The 22,277-nt window shown below is 36.5% G+C and overlaps 1 protein-coding gene across 3 annotated transcripts in view; it reads right to left on the bottom strand.

Moving 5' to 3' along the window:
• Positions 1-22,277, bottom strand: part of dpp6a (dipeptidyl-peptidase 6a) — a 413,973-nt gene that overhangs the window by 77,317 nt on the left and 314,379 nt on the right. The gene's annotated exons all lie outside the window — the stretch shown is intronic.

Below are 22,277 nucleotides of genomic sequence, written 5' to 3'. Positions count from 1 at the left end.
CCTTGATAAATTTCCGCTTTTCTCATATGCGCTTTCCTCTGACCTGATGTCAGGCCATTGTTTCAGATCAGAACCTCATCAGATGTCCTCCTCCCCTCTGCTCTCATTCATTTCTCCGGCTCTATCCATCACACATCCAGACAGCTGCACACTTCTCAAGTGCTCACATCGCTCAATCTCGCAGCTGTTTTAACTGAACCTGAATTACTTAATGGCTGTTTTAAGCATCACCAAATTAAGCCTAAATAGATAATTTACACTTGTGTTGTTCATACTCCCTATGGCTTTCTTTGATCAAAACTAAACAGATGTTGTCCTTTTTGTCCTGATCTACAGTGTCTGTTTCTTCTCAAAATGACAAAAAAGCATCACGAAACACTTCCAAGCTGTATATATCAAGTGTTTTTAAATAAACACATGGATTTGTATAAATGGGTCCAGAAAAAAAACAGATCCCCAAAATGTATGGAACAGCTGCTTCTTTAATAATGGCATAAACTTTTTAAGAGTGGAAGACACAGTGTGTCTCCAAACAAAAGCAGTGTTTAGGAAGAAATACAAAAATCCCAGTTCAACCTTGCAAGCATCTCATTATCATTTATGTAATAAATAAATAATAAAATAAAAATAATAACTTTTATGTCTTTATTGAGAACAACCACATAACCTCAGAGCGCTTCTGGATAATGTATGTGAACCCTTGAGTTAATGACCTCAAAAAAGCTTTTTTTTGGAGTTTGGTTAAAATAATATATTTGGAGGTGTGGACTACTGTACAGCTACTTTTACTCATAAAAACCCACAAACTTTTGGAGTTTGCTCTGCACAAGAACAACAGGCTTATGTGAGCCATGCCTCGCCCAAAAGAGCTTTCAGAGGAGCTACGATCAAGAATTGTTGCTTTACATAAATCTGGAAAAGGTTACAAAGTTATTTCAAAGACTTTAGAAATCCACCAGTCTACAGTTACAGCAAACAATCTACAAATGGCGATGCTTTGGGACTGTTGCTACTCTACCAAGAAGTGGGGGCCCAGTCAAAATGACACCAAGAGCACAACGAAGACTCATCAGTGAGGTAAAGAAACAACCCTGAATGACAGCCAAAGATTTGAAGGCATCTTAGAAACTTGCTCTGTTTATGAGTCTACCATACGTAAATCTCTGAACAAACAGGTTATCCATGGCAGGACACCACAAAGGAAGCCACAGCTTACTATAAAGAAGTGAAGTTTGCAATAGAGCACATTGACACTTCACAGCGGTATTGACAAAATGTTTTATGGACTGATGAAACTAAGATTGAAATATTTGGAAACAACACAAAGCTCTACATCTGGCGTAGAAAGGGCACGACTTATCATCATGAAAACATCATCCCAACTGTAAAGTATGCTAAAGCAGTTCTGCCAGGAAGAATGAATCTCAACAATGTGCAGGACTGATCCAAAGCTACAGGAAGCGCCTGGTTGAGGTTAATGCTGCCAGAGGGGGTCAACCAGTTATTAATTCTTAAGGTTACTTTTTCAACTGTCATTTTGAATGTTAAATGAATGTGTTCAATAAAGACATGAAAGATCAGATTTTTTTGTGTAATTGTTTTTAAATATAATGTAATAGAAAAAAATGCTTGGTTATTTTCAACCCAGCATCGGGTCAAAATGGGACAAATGCAGCAATTGGGTAAAATTAACCTGGAAAATGTTTATATTTCACCTGCTAAAGAGAGATGGCCTCTAGGGCTGCACGATAAATTGCGTTTGATAGTCATGCGCATCTCGTCAGTAAGCCGGTGATTAGTAGTAAATCGCCATCAGCTGCTTTCAGATGGAGCGGCATTTACTACACAAAGCTGTAGTTTACTGAACACTGTGTAAGGACTCTGCCACGAGATTCTTGTTTTATATTTGTTTTATAGTGATGGCAGGGTTCTGACAGTCTCTTGTTTTATGTGGAGGCTCATGGCCTTGTATTTTGGGTCATGTGCCTCTGGTGTCTCGTTCCTAGTCCCCGCCCCCTTGTTCTACCTGTTAATTATTCATTATCAGTTTATCCCATTAACATGTGTTGCCCTTGTTATCTTGTTTAGTTTTTCCCCTATTTAATCTCCTCTTGTCTCTTGTTTTGTGCTGGGTCATTGTGTACTGATGTGCATTTATATTGTTTGTTTATTCCAGTTTAAATGTTACATCAGAGTCTAGTTGATTTAGTGTTTTGTCAGTGTCTTTGAAAATCATGTTTAATGTTGTGTTGCCCCCACGTGGGTAGGGCTGGGTTTCGATTCAAATTTCAAGAATCGATTCGATTCCGATTCTCAAGATCTTGGATCGATTATCATTGTTCGATTCGATTCAATTCGATCCGATCTGATCCGATCTTCGAGATTTAGATAAGTGTTTTTGAAAAAAGCCCGAAATGGTGCCAGATAGGGGTGCATGGCATGACCAAAAATCTATTCCATGAGTCATTTTATCAGTATATTTCATGGTATACATGTTTTTCAGTTTTTTGGATTATAAAAATGTGCAGTTATTTGCCACTCACTATAGCTTTTAACTGCTCACCACAGTTTTAAAATATGGACAATTTAAAGTTAATAATGTTAAAGTGAAAATGCCCAGATGATAACAACAGATTAAGTCTTGATAGACAGAATCTTGTTTTTAATTGAGTTATTAATTTTAAAGACTATTGAAGCTATAGTATGCATTGTATTTTGTATTTATGCATACATTACATTAAAAATAGGCAGTATGTAAAATGAACAGGTATAAATTTATGCACAAACCTACAGACAGGATAAATACCTGTATATGAGAGACGGACCTCTTTATAGATATTATGACGGGTGCTATGATGTGATGAAGTCTGTTTTGACGCTCTTTACTTTCTATTACACGTTAACATTTTCGTCTCTTTCTCGTCTTTCTGAACAAAGATGTTTGTACTATAAGCAAATTAGGCGTCAAACTACAGCGCACGTGTCACTGATATAAACGCGAGTTTTGTAATTAGCTTGCTTAAAGTTCAGAAACCTTTACAACTATTAGCATTATTATGTGTAAGAAGAACTCTTTATTTGGCGACCCGTTGCGCGCGCCTCAAGAAACCTCTGCCCGTCAGAGACCGGCTGCATGAGCACAGAGGGAGGGAGGGAGAGAGAGAGAGTTTCACTGGAGACCCGCGGTGGATTCACTGCATGGCGCTTATTATAAAAATTACACAAATAACTCGTTCATTTGTTATGAGTGGATTATTTTACATGTAGATCGCAGCTTTGAGCGTTTCTAGAGTTTTCAAAACAACCGCTTGCTTAACGTTCCTGACGGCTATGTTCGTTTGTTTAATGTCCTTCCACCTCGCGCGCATGCGTAAATTCAATGACGCGGCAAGTTTAAGTTATTAATTATTAAATCGATTCTTTGAGTTACGGATCGATCTTTAGAGATTAACATGAAAATCGATTCAGAATCGGTGAATCGATTTTTTCAACACAGCCCTACACGTGGGCTTTTGTTTTCAGTGTTCTGTTAAATATATGTTCAGTGTTCACTTCCCCGACATCGTTTGCATTTGGGTTTCCTTGTTCTTCGTCCGATCCTCGCACACTGTCCTCACATCCTAGCGAAACCCACCAGTTTGCAAAGCTATCATATTAGTGATATTAGTGACCGGATGGCAAATAACTTTCTTTCTTTCGATATTCATATCTCAAACATCTGCCGCACAGCATTCTTCCATCTTAGAAATATCTCAAAAATACACCATATGCTGTCAGCATCAGATGTAGAGAAGCTTATCCACGCTTTTATGACCTCTAAAATAGACTATTGTAACTTGTACGTTACTCTGGGGATGCCACGCAAATCAGTTAAACACGCTTCAGCTGGTTTAAAACACTGCTGCAAAAGTGCTTACCTGATCTAAATATGACCACATAAGCCCAATTTTGGCATCTTTACACTGGGTATCAGTTAAATATCGCATACATTTTAAAATATTGCTAATCACCTATAAAGCCTTAAATGGCCTAGCACCTTCGCATCTTAGAGAACTACTATCAGAATGCAATCCAAGGCGTACACTGCGGTTGCAAAATTCTGGTCACTTGATTATCCCTAGAGTTTAAAAAGTATCTAAAGGTGGTTGGTCCTGTTCCTACTTAGCCCCTAAGCTCTGGAATGATTTACCAAAAAAATTTAAGAATCAGACACAGTTGATCAATTTAAGTCTAAACTAAAGACATTTCTCTTCAACAAAGCATTACTTAATTTGTTTAGTAAATGTACTTATCCCGCAATAGTTAGCTTGTAGGATTTTGTTTCTCTTTCTCTGGCTCGTCCTCGATCCCAAGGACAATAAGACTTACAGACCCAGTTCCTGCTGACGTGAAGGTCATCACACCACTGATCTACTGGCCTTCCTTCAACGTGATGCCCAGCCGATTTCTGACCACCTACCCGTTTAATTTATTTATTCATGTATATATAGATTTATATTTGTATAAATGTTTGAATTCCCATAAAATTGTGTAAAATCTTACCTATTATATAATATATCCTCTTTAGAATCAGCTATGTTTGGCTCTCTCAAGGTTTTTTCCCTCCTGTAACTTTTCCCTCCGGGAAGTTTTTTTCTCCAAGGGTTTTTTTCTACCCCTAAGGAGTCATCTGACATTGGCTTAACTTACCACCCTCTTCTATACGTTACCATTTTTTCTACGCTTGCTAGTATGGTTTAATCTTAGCCTCTGTAGTCTGCTTATGTTGTCCATCAATTTTTCTGTGTTTTCTCCTGCATCTAGTAATGTTAACCTGCTTTGAAACAATTAAACAATTGTGAAAAGCGCTATATAAATAAAATTGAATTGAACTGAATTGGCCCAAAAATATGCTAAAACAACCTAGCATTTTTGGTCAAAACAACCCAGCATAGGGTAATACCCAGTGGGCTGGGTTTGTCCACTTTTGACCCAACGCTGGGTTAAAAATATCCCAGCATTTTAAGAGTGTACTTTTTCTATACAGTTTGTTAAATAAATGTGATGTTTCTTCATTTGTAAGTCGCTTTTGTCTGCTAAATATAAAGGGATGTTTTACAACAGAAATACTTACCATACCTTATCTTAAGATATACATAGACTGTGTGAGCATAATTTAGCAGCTTTAAGAAAATGACACCTTAATATGTTAGTCACTAAACCCACTGAGCTAGCTAAAAGCAACTGTAGCAAATACAGAAAAATAGCATTTTACAAACAGCAATAACTAGTGTGCATGAAACAATAAGAACATTTAAAAAACAGCAATTATTCTGTGAAATGGATTTGGGGGCTGAAGACTGTCCAATGTAATGTGTAATGTAGCGTTCTTCAATGTGTTATGAAAGCAGAGTGATTTCTGTGCTTTGCTTGGCAATAGCACTGTCATCTTGTCCCTGAGGTGTTATGGATGGGGGTTGTTTTGGGGTCATTCTCTCTCTCAGTGTCGGTGGAGAATGACTTTAATACAATTTCTTATGCATATTTATTGTAAAGCTTTTTCTATTTATTGTAATTTGTCTCATTTGTAAACATACTTTGTAAGCATGTTTGTGTATGTGTGTGTGTGGGTTAATGGTACAAAAACATCCCCGGAGACCAACTTCTCCCAACCATCCAAGAACAGTTTGGTCATGAACAATGCATTTTCCAGCATGATCGAGCACCTTGTCATAAGGCAAAGTGAAAACTAAGTGGCTCAGGGAACAAACATGAACATTTTGGGTCCCCAGACCTTAATCCCATTGAGAACTTGTGGTCAATCCTTAAGAGTCGGTTGGACAAACAAAAACCCACAAATTCTGACAACCTCAAAGCACTGTATACGCAAGCTGGAATGTCATCAGTCAGGATGTGTCCCAGAAGTTGATTGACAGCATGCTAGTGCAAATTTCAGAGGTCTTAAAGAAGACATTTGCAAATATTGACTCTTTGCATAAACTTGATGCAATTGTCAATAAATGCCTTTTGCACTTATGACATACATGGAATTATACCATAGTAATAAATATATATACTTATTTATTTATTTATATATTTTATATATGTGGTTTACGGGGACATGAATAGTTTATAATGACATGTTTATTATGATATAAACATGGTTTAAAGTGGACACAACATTTGTGTTTTCATGTCTTATCGCTCTTAATAACTTTATTTTCTCATTTCTTTGTGTTTTAAATATGAAACCAAAGCAGAAAAGCATTGCTTTGCTTCTGTTGAAGATGCATCCTTTATGTTAGGAATGTCAGGATCCTGCCAGATTCCTGTTTGTATTTAGATCTAGTTCAGCATGGCAGGGTTCTGACAGTACAATGTTTTATGTGGGAAATGCTTGGGACTTATAAAATAGGATTTACTGGCTCTTTAAATCTCCAAAGTGCACCCTGGTACACCCTGGTTCCTGGTAAGGAACTTTCTTGTAAATCTTTCAGTAAATGCAGTAGTGTCTCTATCTCTCATTTTAGCCTCCTGTATCTAAGTCTACCTGATGCTTTCTTTCCTGACTCTTTTTGAAATCGGTGAAGGGTAAACAGGAGCTTGCACGCAGCATTTCCTCTAGTGTGTCCCTGGGTCACTGACTCAGAGTCAGTACTTACCTTCTCACTGCTGCTCTGTCTTTAGGGCATAACTCACTCACTATGATACTTTGTGTCTGTTTCCTCTCTCTTACAACTCTAGGCTTTCTTTTCTGGTCATCCCTCTTTACCCTCTTTTCTATCTCGATTATTCTTCTCTGTCTTCTAGAAAAATATATTTCTCTGATCAAGCTCTTCACACACATTTCCATTTGACAGAAGGTCTTTATTTCTTTCTCCCTGTCTGATACATGCTGGCTACATACACATTACAGATTTTGGCAGTGACCATTGCATTAATCTGCAGGAGTAATCTCCTACAGTAAATGATCATACTATTTTTGTGCAGAATAAAGGTGTCTCTGCTATAACCTTAAATTTGCAGTGGTTGACAAAGTGATGATCATATCAATTCCATCTTGTGCTGCAAATCAATATAGTTTTATAGGAATGGTGTTTGGCAATGACACTATTATTTACATCATCTGTGAATGAGATTTACAGGAAAGGATTGTGTAAGTGGTGCTTTGTTATAGACGATTTCAGCGGCATCAACATGAACAAAAGGCTTCTGTGGCACAAACTTAACTCAGGTAGACCTCAGCAGAAAATCAATAACAACACACCGCAAAAAATTACTTTCTAACTTAGTATTTTTGTCTTGTTTTCAGTCGAAATATCTAAAAATTCTTAAATTGAGATGCGTTTTCTTGATGAGCAAAATGACCTAAGAAAATAAGTCTAGTTTTTAGACAAAAGTGAATTTGTACTTAAAACAAGCACAATTATCTGCCAATGGGGTGAGAAAAAAGCTAAATTTTCTCACCCCATTGGCAAATATTTTTGCTTGTTTGAAGCTTAAATTTACTTAAATTGTATATTTTTTGTCTATAAACTAGACTTATTTTTTTAGGTAATTTTGCTCATCAATAAAAGGCATCTTAATGTAAGAATTTTTAGATATTTCTACTGAAAACAAGACAAAAATACTAAGTAAGAAAGTCATTTTTTGCAGTGCAGTCTCTCCAGAGCAGATTATTTCTAATAACAAGCAAAATAAATAACAAGTCAATTACCTAAGTTCAAATCGTAGCTACTAATGATTTGAGACCAAAACTTCGATGCACTCTGTTTAACAGAGACCTGGCTTAAAGCAGATGGTTACATCAGTTTAAACGAATCCACCCCACAAGACTACTATTATAAACACGAACATCGATTAAAAGGGAGAGGGGGTGGTGTAGCTACAATATACAAAAAAATATTTAAAGTAAACCATAAATCCAAACAAAAATTTAATTTGTATGAAATAATACTGTTAAATATGGAAATAACTGATCGTAACAACAAACAGCTTTCTTTTGCCTTAGCTACAATCTATAGACCTCTGGGCCACCACGCAGATTTCCTTAAAGAAATAGCAGATTTCCTGTCTGAGCTTGTAGTCACTGTAGATAAAGCTCTTATCGTTGGTGATTTTAATATTCATGTGGATAACCCAAAAGATGCATTAGGACGTGCGTTTATGGATGTTCTAAATTCTCTCGGTATTACACAAAATGTGTCAGTGCCCACACATACTCGTAAGCACACATTAGACCTAATTCTGTCACTCGGACTCAACATTAATGACATCGAAATATCACCCCAGAGCGATGCACACAGAATAGCCAGAACAATAATTTCCACCATTAAAGATAGCTTTATTAGCACTTTTCCAGACCTGTCCCAAATTAAACATGTAGCAGATAACCGTGAAGATCTGGATATTATAATAGAAAACCTGAACAACGTTTGCTCTAGCACGTTGGATGCCGTTGCTCCCATTCGAAAAAGAGAATCAAAGAAAAAACGCCAGCTCCATGGTATGACCATCATACTGCAGCCCTTAAAACAGTAGCTAGAAAAATGGAAAGAAACTACCGAAGCACAAAGTTAGAGGTATGGTGTTCAGCATGGAAAGAGAGTGTTCAACATTACAGGCAGACTATAAAAACCGCCAGATCTACCCATCTCAGTACGCTTATTAAAGAAAATCATAACAACCCTCGTTTCCCCTTTAGCACAGTTGCGAAACTGACTAGAAACAAAGAACAAACCGAAACCAATAGTAAACTCCAACACAATAGTAACGACTTCATGAACTTCTTTACTAACAAAATTATGTTTATTAGGGAAAACATAGAAACTACGCAAGCAGCCACCACTCTACCCAATAGTACATTTACCACTAGATTACCATATGAACATCTTGAGTCATTTAAAGCTACTACAATAGAAGAGCTCTCTAAATTGGTAACGTCATCCAAATCATTGTCCTGTAAATTAGACCCCGTTCCATCAAAAATACGAAAAGAGGTATTTTCATGTAGTGTCAGACACGGTACTAAATATCTTTAACTCATCGCTAGAATTAGGATACGTTCCAACAGCTTTCAAACTAGCAGTTATTAGACCGCTCATTAAAAAACCAAACCTTGACCAGGGAGATCTTAATAACTTTAGACCAATCTCAAATCTACCTTTTCTTTCTAAAATATTAGAAAAAGTAGTGGCAAGCCAGTTACGCACATTCATAGCGAATAATAATACATATGAAAAGTTCCAATCAGGATTCAGGCCCCACCATAGCACAGAGACAGCGCTGCTTAGAGTTACAAATTACCTCCTTTTAACATTCGATGGTGGTGAAATCTCAATCCTTATAGTATTAGACCTTAGTGCACCCTTTGACACAATAGATCGCAGAATCTTACTCAATAGACTTGAAAACTATGTTGGCATCAGTGGTCAGGCGTTAGCCTGGTTTAGATCGTATCTAACCAATCGATTTCACTTTGTTTATGTAAATGAGGAAGAGTCATTTCACTCCCCCGTTAAATACGGCATACCTCAGGGATCAGTTTTAGACCCTATCCTATTCTCGTTATATATGTTACCTCTAGGAGACATTATCAGGAAACATAACATACGTTTTCACTGCTATGCGGATGATACCCAGCTTTACATCTCATCACATCCTAGCGAAACCCACCAGTTTGCTAAGCTAACAGACTGCATTAGTGATATTAGGGAGTGGATGGCTCATAACTTTCTTATGCTAAACTCCAATAAGACTGAGATACTTATTATTAAACCAAATCGCTCCAAACATAATATGTCAGATTACAAGTTGCCCATAGGGTGGCTGCACGGTGGTGCCATCTTCCACGGTTAAGAATTTAGGCGTAATGTTCGACAGCAATCTATCTTTCGATAGTCATATCTCTAACGTCTGCCGCACAGCATTCTTCCATCTAAGAAATATCTCAAAAATACGCCATATGCTGTCTGCATCTGACGCAGACAAGCTTATCCATGCTTTTATGACCTCTAGAATAGACTATTGTAACTCGTTACTCGGGGGATGCCATGCAAATCAGGTAAACAAGCTACAGCTGGTTCAAAACGCTGCCGCAAGAGTGCTTCCTCGATCTAAAAAGTATGACCACATTAGTCCAATTCTGGCATCTTTACACTGGCTACCAGTTAAATATCGCATACAAATTAAAATATTACTAATCACCTACAAAGCCTTAAATGGCGTAGCGCCCTCGTAAATTAAAGAATTACTATCAGAATACAATCCACTACGTAAACTGCTATCACAAAATTCTGGTCACTTAATTATCCCTAGAATATCAAAAGTGTCTAAAGGTGGTAGATCCTTTTCCTACTTAGCCCCTAAAGCTCTGGAATGATTTAACAAATAATGTTCGAGTATCAGACACAGTCGATCAATTTAAAGCTAAACTTAAGACATTCTTCAACAAAGCATTCACATAAAATGTCCAGTAAATGAACTTATCCCGCAATAGTTATTTTGTCTAGAACAAAGCACTCACATACCTCATATGTGACCCGTCACGGAAACCAGGGACTCAAGTCGGCAGCACAAGTTTCGAGAAAATGAGAAACAAAGTTTTTTTTTCGAAATTTGTGATTTTCGTTTTATTGCAGAATCTGTTAGTTGAGATCACGAAGAAGCCTCTCCATGTTTGAGATAGCAGTTTTTGTATATTTAAAAGCGTACATTTTGCGGTTAAAATAGGCTTGTTTTTCCGGAGATTCTAGCGTGCAGCGTTGGGCGTATTTACATACTGTTTAAGCTTGTGTTTTCGCCTCCGCCCCCAAAGGGAACAGCGTGACTACTAAATAAGGATAGTTCGCCCAAAAATGAAAATAATGTAAGTAATGACTCACCCTTATGTCGTTCTAAACTCGGAAGACCTCCGTTCATCTTCGGAACACAGTTTAAGATGTTTTATCGTTAGATTTAGTCCGAGAGCTTTCCCCTTCATTGAAAATCTATGTATGGTTTCCATGTCCAGAAAGTTAATAAAAACATCATCAAAGTAGTCCATGTGACATCAGTGGGTCAGTAAGATTGTGTTGATGCATCGAAAATACAGTTTGGTCCAAAAATAGCAGAATTACGACTTTATTCAGCATTGTCTTCTCTTCCGGTGTTGTGTGAAAAACTGTCCCCGTGAAAAACTGTCCCAATGGGCGGGGCATACATGCATATTCATAGGTTCGCTCGGCTTTGGAACCAGCGATTGGATTGCAAATTCTTGTGTGTTTCCAGCTCTTTTTTATATTTATATAAGGTAATAACGCCGAATGATCATATGCCTTGTTCATATGTACAATTGTTTACATTATGCTTTGTATGTGCGTTTTGTAAGAACACTTTTTCATGGCTAAACAATATCGGTTTTGCTATTTAGCCTACATTTATAATGCTAAACACTACAGCACGAATCGAGCACATATTTCTCCTCATTGTTTTTGTTGTATCTTGTCCATAGTTAATGTTTTGTTTTGTTGTGTATTTTGCTGCATTTATTGCATGCACTGCAATAAAACTCAAATCCCTGCTGAAAAAACAAGAGAGACCATTACGCAATCTGTAATGGTTTTTAAAGTTTTCATGGTTAATGGTTTGTAATGGTTTTGTAATGGAAACCCTTATAATTTCTGTAATGGTTTCTATTGGGGTTTTTTTCGGCAGGGATATGGCTAACTGCATCTATAAATAAAAAAATGTAAACGTTCTCTGGTGTTATTTTGTTTCCTTTTTTAGTTGGACTTTATAGAGCCTTAACGAAAAGAGCATTGCAATCATTCAAAGGACATGATGCATGATTACTCTATTAAAGCAGGATTCCTTTACATTTTTTTAAAGGTTATTTACCTAATTGCAAGACGAACATTGTTCAGACCAGCTTAAATGTGTTTATGAGTGTTTTCCTGTGTTACTAAAAGGCAAAAATGGAAGAGAGACCAAAATATAAAAACAACATTTTAATTTTCTTCCCGAATGAGATAATGACCATGAGTGTCAAGTGGTTGTTCTCATTATTTGACCCAATCAGCACGTCATACTCCCCTTGATCCAGCAGCAGTACAGATGCATATTGTAACAAGAGTTTATTTCACTAATTCATTGCTAACATAAAATATCCATTTCAAGAATTCAGCATTTCTTAAAGCCTTTTCATTAAAATGGCACTGCCCTTCCAGAGGTTCAATGGCTGAAAGGATTTTTCAGTAAGTAATGTCAAACTTACCAGATAATGCATTGATAAGTTTTAGTCACCCTTCTATCTAAACAGAGGATTGATTTACACATAGAAAGCAATTGATTAAAAAAAAAAAAAAAAAACAAGTGCAATGTTTAGATGTATAAATATGAAGGGGTTGCATCACCTAACTTACCTCACTTTTAACACTTTCCCCAAGTGTAAGGCATTTAACATCACATGTAAATACTCTGTGTGGGTCAATTTACGTGCAGATTATGCCACATTTTTATCTGGCCCATATTACAATACATACAGATTGCATACAGATTTGTCTAGAGAGGACGCTCGATGGTGACAGCTCAGACAGGAGGAGTGGTTGCATCACCCAGTTTTGACAGTAGCCTATATGTACAAAAGTTGGATAGTACATCTGTGTTACTTTAATCATTTATGTTTATTTTGTAACATCTTGTGTATGTGCATAAACAAAGAACATATTACATATGCAATGTAATTCTTAATGTATTTGTCCAATAATTACAATGAGAAAAGTGGAGTCTTCATGTGTGTTGTGTGTGTTAGTGACTACAGCTTTTTTATGGCCTACATTCAAATCAAAATTACCTTTTTGTCTTGGTCCAAATTAGCCTCTTAGCACACAGGGAAACAACCACATTTTGCATTAGGCAGGCTTGTATTTAGGTAAATAGCTTTTCAAATATGTTAGACCATTTTTATTTACAGAAATCCTGTAAATAGAGTAATGTTCACATACATGTGTATAATTTATAAGAAAATATGAGTATGCTTTAACCAGTGAGCACATTGTGCTATGTGCAGTTTATGTTATGTTTGATTGTGGTTGTTTATGGATGTTTGTATATTGTGTGAGCCTTTTATAGCTTATGGATGTTTGTTTATTGTGTGTTTTTTTTATATTTGGACTTCGACTCTGTCAATAAAGATAATTAACTTCATCATGATATGTGATTAATCTGGCCTTCGTGAGTGAGTTTCTTGTCTTTACTTTAACAGTAAGAAAATATGTTTTTGCAAATCTGAATAAATAAGAAATGTCATTTTCAATTATTGCAAGGCTTAGGCTCTATAAATTTCAACTGGGGTTAAAAACTGGCAAGAGGCAAAACAACACCAGGAAACATTACATAAAAATGTAATAAATAAATATAATAATAATAATAATAAAACTCTTTATTTGAACATGCAGTTAGCTACATATATGATTTATTGCAGTGCATGCAAATAATGCAGCAAAATACACTACAAAACAAGAGAAGAACTATGGCAACAACAAAAAAACAATGAGGAGAAATACGTGCTCGTTCCGTGCTTTAGTTTGCTGTTTATCATTATAAACGTAGGCTAAATAGCAAAAATGATATTGTATAGCCATGAAAAAGTGTTCTTACAAAACGCACATGCAAAGCATTTTAGCCTATTATGTGAAGAATGTAAACAATTGTGCATCTAAACAAGGCATATGATCATTCGGCTTTATTACCTTATAGAAATAATATATCAAAAAAGAGCTGGAAAACACACAAGAATTTGCAATCCAATCGCTGGTTCCAAAGCGGAGCGAACCTATGAATATGCATGTATGCCCCGCCCATTGGGACAGTTTTTCACGGGGACAGAATTTCACACAACACCGGCTCGAGCGTGAAGTCACGTGACTGTAGTGACGCGCTGCCCTGTTCCTCAGATATGTTTGCTAAGTTTTTTTTTTTTTCAAACTTATAGCCTGCGTCTCCCCAGACTGTAAAGCTCGGGCGCACAAAACAAAAGAAAAATAAAAGAAGCTGGGGCGGAACAAATAACAGTCAGCCGCGTCACTGACTTTATGCGGCGCCGCAGTCGGAAGACGTCAAAGTACCGCGAGAGCTCTTCAAGAAATCTTACGGAGTAGTTTAATTTCGACTCGCTCTCGCGGTACTTTGACGTCATCTGTATGTCAGTTCTTGCAGCGCAGCATGAGTCCAAACACACAGAAGTTACACAGATATCGTTGTATTCTTCATATAATTGGCTACATGTTTTGTCTATCAATATTTTCCATGAAGTCATTGGCTGATGGAGGAACGAGCAAGCCATTGGTAACATCTCTAAAGGATGTCACGTTTTCGACGGCGCTGTTTGGATGATCTATTATACTACTTCCCTATTTTAAATACAAACTTTGAAGGCGGGTTCATGTGTTTAACGGAGTGTAAACTCATATAGCCTTACATGTTACGATTTAAATAGTCTTCAGATTATATATTATATTGTATTACCAGACATTCATGCGAAATCTGATGTAAACAATCTATATTTCACGGATTATACGCATTTGTGGACAAATATGGACATTGGATAATCTGAAACAGACTGGATTCGACTTGTGATCCCCACAAAGGTAAAAGAGTCATGTTTATTTTTGCGGGTTGTCATTTGGTCATAAAATACTACATATGATGCTAGAACATCTCAAAAAGGGTTTTACAGGGGGCATGGCTTAGCTAAATGAGATGTAAATGAGCCCTATTGTCTCCCCCAGCTGAAAAGAAGAGTCCCTTTCGTCTCGATTTTCTCGGTTTGAGTATTTCTGAGTTCCTATATTCAAATGGCCACAACTTCTCCAAATCTTATCAGATTTCCATGTGTTACACATCGTTGGAAAGCTTAGAAACTGCACTTTCAGAATCTGTGAATAACTCAAAATGCCCAGATCCGACTTGTGTCCCTACTTTCCGTGACTGGTCACATATGGGTAATATACTAATGCCGCAATAGGTAGCCTGTCTGGAACCGAGCGGGTTTTTAAACCACAATAATGTATGACACTTGCATTACATGCAAACGGCCCCTAGGCTAATAGAATTCTGTTTTTCTTTCCCTGTCTCTGTTCCTGTTGCTGTGAAGATCATCACACCACTGATCTACTGGCTGTCCTTCAACGTGATGCCCAGCCGATGCGCGACCAACGACCTCCGGCTGAACCAGTTTAATCCGCTCACCCGCTTCCTATCCCTACCGTGTTTATATATATAAATATATATTAATTTCTCCCAAGGGTTTTTGTCCTTCTAGGAGTTTTTCCCACTGGGTTTTCTCCTAGGGGTTTTTTTCGTCCCTGGGAGAGTCAGTCAACTTTGGCTTAACTTAGCACTTTACTGTATACATTACATTATTAATACGCTCGCTTGTACAGTTTAACCTTAGCCGCTATATTCTACTTCTTATATTATTTATTGATTTTCTGTGTTCTCCCCTACATCTACTCATGTAAAGCTGCTTTGCAACAATTAACAATTGTGAAAAGCGCTACATAAATAAAATTGAATTGAATTAAATTGAACTAATCATTAACTACTACACCGAGTTAAAGTTACTGTGTAAAATTAATCTATACAATCTTAGCAGCAGATTATTAAATTCTTGCCTGGCTGCCAAATCTCTTGTACAGTGGTGATCCATCTCCACAGTCTCTCCTCGTCTTTAGGAAACCAAACCATTTTTATTTTCGACAAGGTATTTGTCCAGAGGTCAGTCTAGCTACTTGCCGGACCAATAAACAAACACAGACAGGTTAACTTAGGGCCAGGCACTTAACCGTAACAACACGTCTGATGAAAGCGTCTATACAACCAATAGTATTCATGCAAAAGTCACTGACATAGGAACCTGTTGGCTATTTCAGATCTCATGGATCTACATCCTGCCTGATCTCATAGGAATTCATATCTATTTTACATAGATTTTAATTTGTATGAATTTGTAAGAAGTGAATCATACAAAAATGTGCCGTCATTGATGAAAACAATAATAAAGCCGCAACCTTAAACCCAATGTCACTGGAGCAAAAGCAGAATGTACTTAAATGTATGAATAAGATCATATGAATTACCCAACTCGAAAAAAAGTTATTGTTATTGTTAAGTCTTGTCCTGTCCATCAACCTCTCCATTACAGTGTTCTCCAGTTTGTCAAGACACGTGCCACATTTTCCATCTCTAGTTGTCCATTTTGGTTCTGTATACACAATTCTGTGTAAATGAGAATTCCATGAGATGTGAATAGAATGAAGAGAAGTGACTCAGAATAGGGGTGACAACTGTATTCAGCTGCAATGTGTGCAAGGTCATACATTCCCTGCCACTGAGTCAGTAGAAGAGCATCTTCTCTTTTCAATCTGTGGATGTTTTTTTTCTACCTCTGGCCTCTGTATAAGTCTCAGAATCACAGTTAATTACTGTTTTTTTCTTCACTCACTCTTTCTCATTAACTTTAGCTGAGCATGGTTTTCTCACAGAGGGCAGGAGATCATTCGACCTATTGAAGGTTCTTCTGTGGTGATTCTATAAATAATTGACGGTATGTGGATGTGTATAACCTCTAAGACCACAAAAACTATTCAAAGATCAAAATCATTCTGAATGGCACACACTATATAATGGTTACACTTGTAAAACACATGAGAAAATAAAGAATATATAACACTAAATAAAGAAAAGAGATAGCATGTGTTTCTGCTCTACAAGGTTCAACGATGAGATTAAGAGTAAAAACATAAAATATGCTAAATGAATAAATGTAATAAATAACCTTAGATGTATAAGAGGAGCCTGATTCAAAATAATCTGACTCTTACTATTACCCAGAATTCATACCACGCAGTGCTTTTTCAGGTAAATACTGTAGCTGTTATTTACACCAAGGGCAGGCTTTTTATTGCTGTAAATGTATGGCTATCCAATATCATAAAAAAAGTATGTAAGAAAAGGTTTTTACTCTAAAAATATTTTATTTGTGACAAACAGGAGATAAAGAATTTACAAACGGCTCTCCGCACGTTTCAGCACTTGGACAGCATCAGTTTTTTAAGCATTACTTAAAAAAAATTCTCATCCCACCATATCCACAGGTACAGAGCCATCATATACAATAAATCCGTGAGGCATTAAAAAAAAAACATTTAAAAACAGATGCATTTGTTTAAAGCAAAGCATTTATTTACTTACCAGGCTACAGGTGAAGCAGCTCTTTACGCCTTCTAAAGTCTCATAATTAGTCCTCATTTATGTCCAAGAGACACAATAATAATCTTTTACATTCAATCCTTTAATCTTTCATATTTAAAAGCATTTTTGTGCTGCTGCGCATCAATGTGTGTGATAGGCACATATTACTACTGCGCTCTTTAAATAACAAAAACAATATTGCAGCTTCATAAGATTCAATTTTTTCTATAATTTTACAGATTAGCGGTGTCGTCCAGACATTAGACCTTAGACCAGGTTTTTGTTGGTCAATGGTGTAGTCTATTTTAGTTTCCTCAAAATAGCAATGCCTCAACAATGCGCCTGAACACACCTCGTTTTCAGACCAGAACACCCATGGGCGCAAAAGGGGGTGCAAATGCATTTGCTATTTAAACAATGTGGTGCTAAACGTGAAAATGATAATTGCGCAGGGTGGAAACTAGCAAAAGACACTTGAGTCGCGCATTGCGCTGCATTGCGCAGGGTGTAAAAGAGAGCATGTAACCCATCCCAGTGAGTAGTGAACACATGCACTGCACACATTTGGAACAGGGGGCAGCTCTCCCAGCTGCCTGTGGAGCAATTAGGGTTAAGGTGCACCACAGTCACAACCTCCCACACGTGAGACTAAAACCGGCAACTTTTGGCAAACAAATTGTATGTAATCCTGCATTGCTTAACTCCTGTTTTAACCCTAAAGTTCTCAGATCAATTAACCATTGCTTTGTGAATAAATTTGACTGAAATACTGAAAAGAACTGGTTGAAAATAATTATTTATGAATTTTTGCTTTTGTAGACAAAACAATTGTTGAAAAACGATTGAAAAAAGGGAAGACTTGCAAAAGAGCAACTACAGTGTATAAAATATATCACATGATAGATGTTCTAAGACAGTGCATGCTAAGCAGAGTGTAAAAATACGTTGATTATATAACACAGACAACGTTTTATACTTCTCCTTGATTGCTTTTCATTAAATTGATTTCTTCTTGTACAGGTAACCTGCTGTGAGTGGATGCAGAGGTGACTGCCATGGTTTGAGAAACAGAGTTATCTGCAGAAAATGTCTTAATGGAAAATAAAGGAAATTCTGCAGTAAATCCACCTTAAACTGCAAATGCACTTCTGCAAAGGCCAGGTATAAAATGAAATAGAATCATAAATTATTCAAATCACTTTCAATTATAGCAATCTACCCATCCTGCCGTAAGATCATACATTCAACATTACAAGGGTCAATACCATTTCAGTTCATTCAACTGACAGATGTACTAATTTTAACACCTATATTCCACTAACAAAAAGTATACAAAATTCTGGAATTATACTGTTTTTTGTATTACATTTACTACAAACAAAATGATCAGAAAAAAAACTACAGTATTATTATTTGTATAGTAAATTTGGCTGATTATATTTAAATCGTGACAACCTTTGGAATGGAACTTTAGTATTTTAATGGGGCATGAAATGCACATAAGCATAGTTTTGGCAGACTAGATTTGCTATGCTGTTGCTGCTGGCATGAGTAAAGGCTTTTGCCTAGACTTGCACATAATTACACGGATAAGTATACAGTACATGTTGCTTCAAGAAAAGTAGGGAGAACGACAAATATAGGAAGGTAGTGCTGGGGAAGAAGATCGGACTATGAATAATACAATATTAAAACTAAAACAAACATTTGCCTGTATAAAAATTCGCATTTCATGAAGTTTAAAGATTAATTGCGATTACACTGTAAAAAATTATTTGCTGCCTTAAAAATTTTTGTTAAATCAACTCAGATTTACAAGTCATGTCAACAGAGATGAGTTGTCACAACTTATAAAATATAGTTGAGAAAAGTCAACTGAATTTTATAAGTTATAACAACTCACCTGTAGTTATAACAACTCGTCTCTAGTCAAGATAAATAATAGTAAGTTGAAATGAGAAATGAAATTTTTAAGGCAGCAAAGTATTTTTTACAATGTAATCGAATACAAAATAAAAGTGATTTTTTGCATAATATATGTGTGTGTACTGTGTGTAATTATTATGTATATTTAACCACACACACACATGCATATATTAATTTCAGATTTATATATACTCAGATTTATTTATAATACAGAATTTATACAAATATAAATAAATATATATACACATGTAAATGTTTCTTAAATACATACATGAATGTGTACACTGAACTTGACAAAATAGAGCATGACAGCTACGAAGCCAACACACAAAAAAATACAGAATGGGCATTAAAACTTCTCAAAGACTGGCTAAAACAGAAAAAATGGAGACAGACAAGTATGAAGCAGAGGATCTTAATAAGGTATTACGATCATTTTATGCATCTGTGCAAAGTTTCGCGGAAGGATAAAAATGTTAATTTAAAACAAATATGCCAATAAAATGTTTCTTTTTTTTCTTATGTGACAAGTAGCCGTGTAATAAGCGGGATAATGTAGAGGCAGCCGGTAGTTATCGGGAAATAAGCCCCTTCAGTGTGATACAAGACCCTCCGCTTCGCGTTGGGTCCTGATCACACTGTCATGGCTTATTTCCCGATAACTACCGGCTGCCTCTACATTATCCCTTACATAATAATTACACACAGCACACACTCATATATTATGCAAGAAGAAAAAAAACAAATTTATTTTGTATGCAATCAATCGCGATTAATCTTTGTCCAGCAAGTTTTAAGTAATCATATAGAGGCAGTTTCCCTAGATTAAAATGAGTTGCCAGATTCACATATCAAAACCAGCCAAATGGACATTCAAAACTATCCCACAACTTATACCATCTTCAACATTAACACTGCAAATGAAGGCAATAGCTTACACATAACTGAATAAGATCCCATTCACACCCTCTTATATTGGACCAATGTCAATTCACATATTCCAGTCTGAACCCTGCATCCTTCGGGAAGCCCTGTCACATTACCCTTACTTTTCTGAAGCAGATATCAGGCTGTAACATAACAGAATGGGTCACCAATGTCTCCTGCCTACTCTGGTTGAATGGGCATTTTCGCTCTGATTTATAGTTATCAGCAATGCTGATCAAGGTCGGCCATGTGGCTCATTTTTCACCGCCCGCTGTCGGAACTCGACTAGCCACAGGAGGGCATGCCCAAAGCAATCACATTAAAGAGCATACAGTAGTGCTTTATAATACAACCATGGCTGTCCATCAAAAAACTCAAAACACACACAGGTCAGGCACAAACAAAATGGCAAGCCTACAGGAAGCCTGATATCCGAGTACTGTAGACAAGAGAAAATCATAAATGTTTGTTTATACACAGAATTTTGTCAGCAGATTTTGTGATATATGGTAATTACACACACAGAGAACAACAAAAAATTTTCCCACACCTACCAAATGTAGCAAGCAACCATAAATATTTACGCATTACACTGGATATGAAATCATATTTAGCACTATTTTATTTATTTAAAACTATATTTCTCTCTGACAATGTACGTAATGTTTCTGCTGTCTTTTTATTTTCTAGTTCCTCTCAGAATCATATTTGTGACCCTGGACTACAAAACCAGTCATAAGTAGCACAGGTTTATTTGTTGCGAAAGCCAAAAATTCATTGTATGTGTCAAAATGTTTAGTTTTCATTCCAAAAATCATAAGGATTATGTAAAGATCACGTTCCATGAAGATATTTTGTAAATTTCCTACCATAAATATATCAAAACCTTAGTTTTGTGAGTGGATGCAGTTGCTAAGGACTTCATTTGGACAACTTTAAATGTGATTTTCTCAATATTTCGGATTTTTGGTCACCCTAAGATTCCAGATTTTCAAATAGTTTTATCTCAGTCAAATATGCACAATATCTCCCAATATATCCTAACAAACCATACACCAATGGAAAGCCTATTTATTCAGCTTTAAGTCTCATCCAGGTACATTTTCTCTCGCCGATTCACAGAATACATGGGAACCTCAGGATGTTTCATTAAGGTTTCTTCCTCAGCTTTTGTGTACCGATACAATTATCTGCCCCATAATTCTCATGCAGCCAATAGCAGTGACAGAAAGAGTAAATCTCTCTCCGACCTCTCTATGTTTTACAAGTCAATCAGTATGTGCAGTCTCGCAAAGCTGTTCAAATATTAGGCAGGTGTCTGCTTTGAATGGATATTTTATAGCACTCTGGCCGCTTTTTTAAAAGCGGTGTAATTGCTTCAACAAAGTGTATTGACAAAAAACTCACATTTATTGAAGTGTGTGTGCAATAATTCATGCAGGTACGGCTGAAAAAGAAGGTGTGAATGCTAATCGAATTAAAAGTTAATTGAGAGCGGAGGTCACCTCCCACACACAGCATGAAGAGAACAGTACGTTTATTATTAATAAACACGCTGACAGTTGCACCACACACACATAAATGTTTTTGTACACATGTTGTCTTTAGGTGGTGCACATATGAAGAGTTTCATTGCAAAATTTTTCAGAAATCTTGTTTTGTGGTTGTGCATTCCAATTAATATAAATTCAACTGTAGTTGGTTTGTTTTGATTTAAACCTTCATAACTTAAAAAATACATCTAAGTAGCACCATAAAACAAAATAATAATACGATAACATAATAATAAACATGTTTTGACAAAAATGTAAAAAATATGTTGATTCATCCCTTCTTTCCTTAGTGAAATGTTTATAAAATATAAGACATTGTTAGAAGTATTGTTCAAAAAGTGTAAACAATGATGTACACTTTTAATCCATATTGTCTGAGCGTTGACATAGAAAACTTGGCTCAACCAATTTTAGTTTTAACACAAGGGGGAGTCAGTCTGCGTACAGCCGCTGCTGACAAATGCTCTTAGCCACTTACTCACATCAAGGTTACAAAATGCTTCTTCCACCGACAGGAGTAACAGCATTTAGTCTTTCTCTGTGTGTACAATCTCGGCGCAGCGAGGCTGTTTAGGCTAAGGATGCAGGGGTGGGCCATTAAAATGGAAACCAGATGGTTTAGGCCACAGCAGGCATTAACTCGGTTTAATTTCTCGTTGT

Source organism: Paramisgurnus dabryanus, chromosome 22 (assembly GCF_030506205.2).
Source record: "Paramisgurnus dabryanus chromosome 22, PD_genome_1.1, whole genome shotgun sequence".
Lineage (NCBI taxonomy): Eukaryota > Metazoa > Chordata > Actinopteri > Cypriniformes > Cobitidae > Paramisgurnus > Paramisgurnus dabryanus.
Note: the sequence above shows the minus strand (reverse complement) of the source record. Positions and strands in the feature narration are given on the sequence as shown.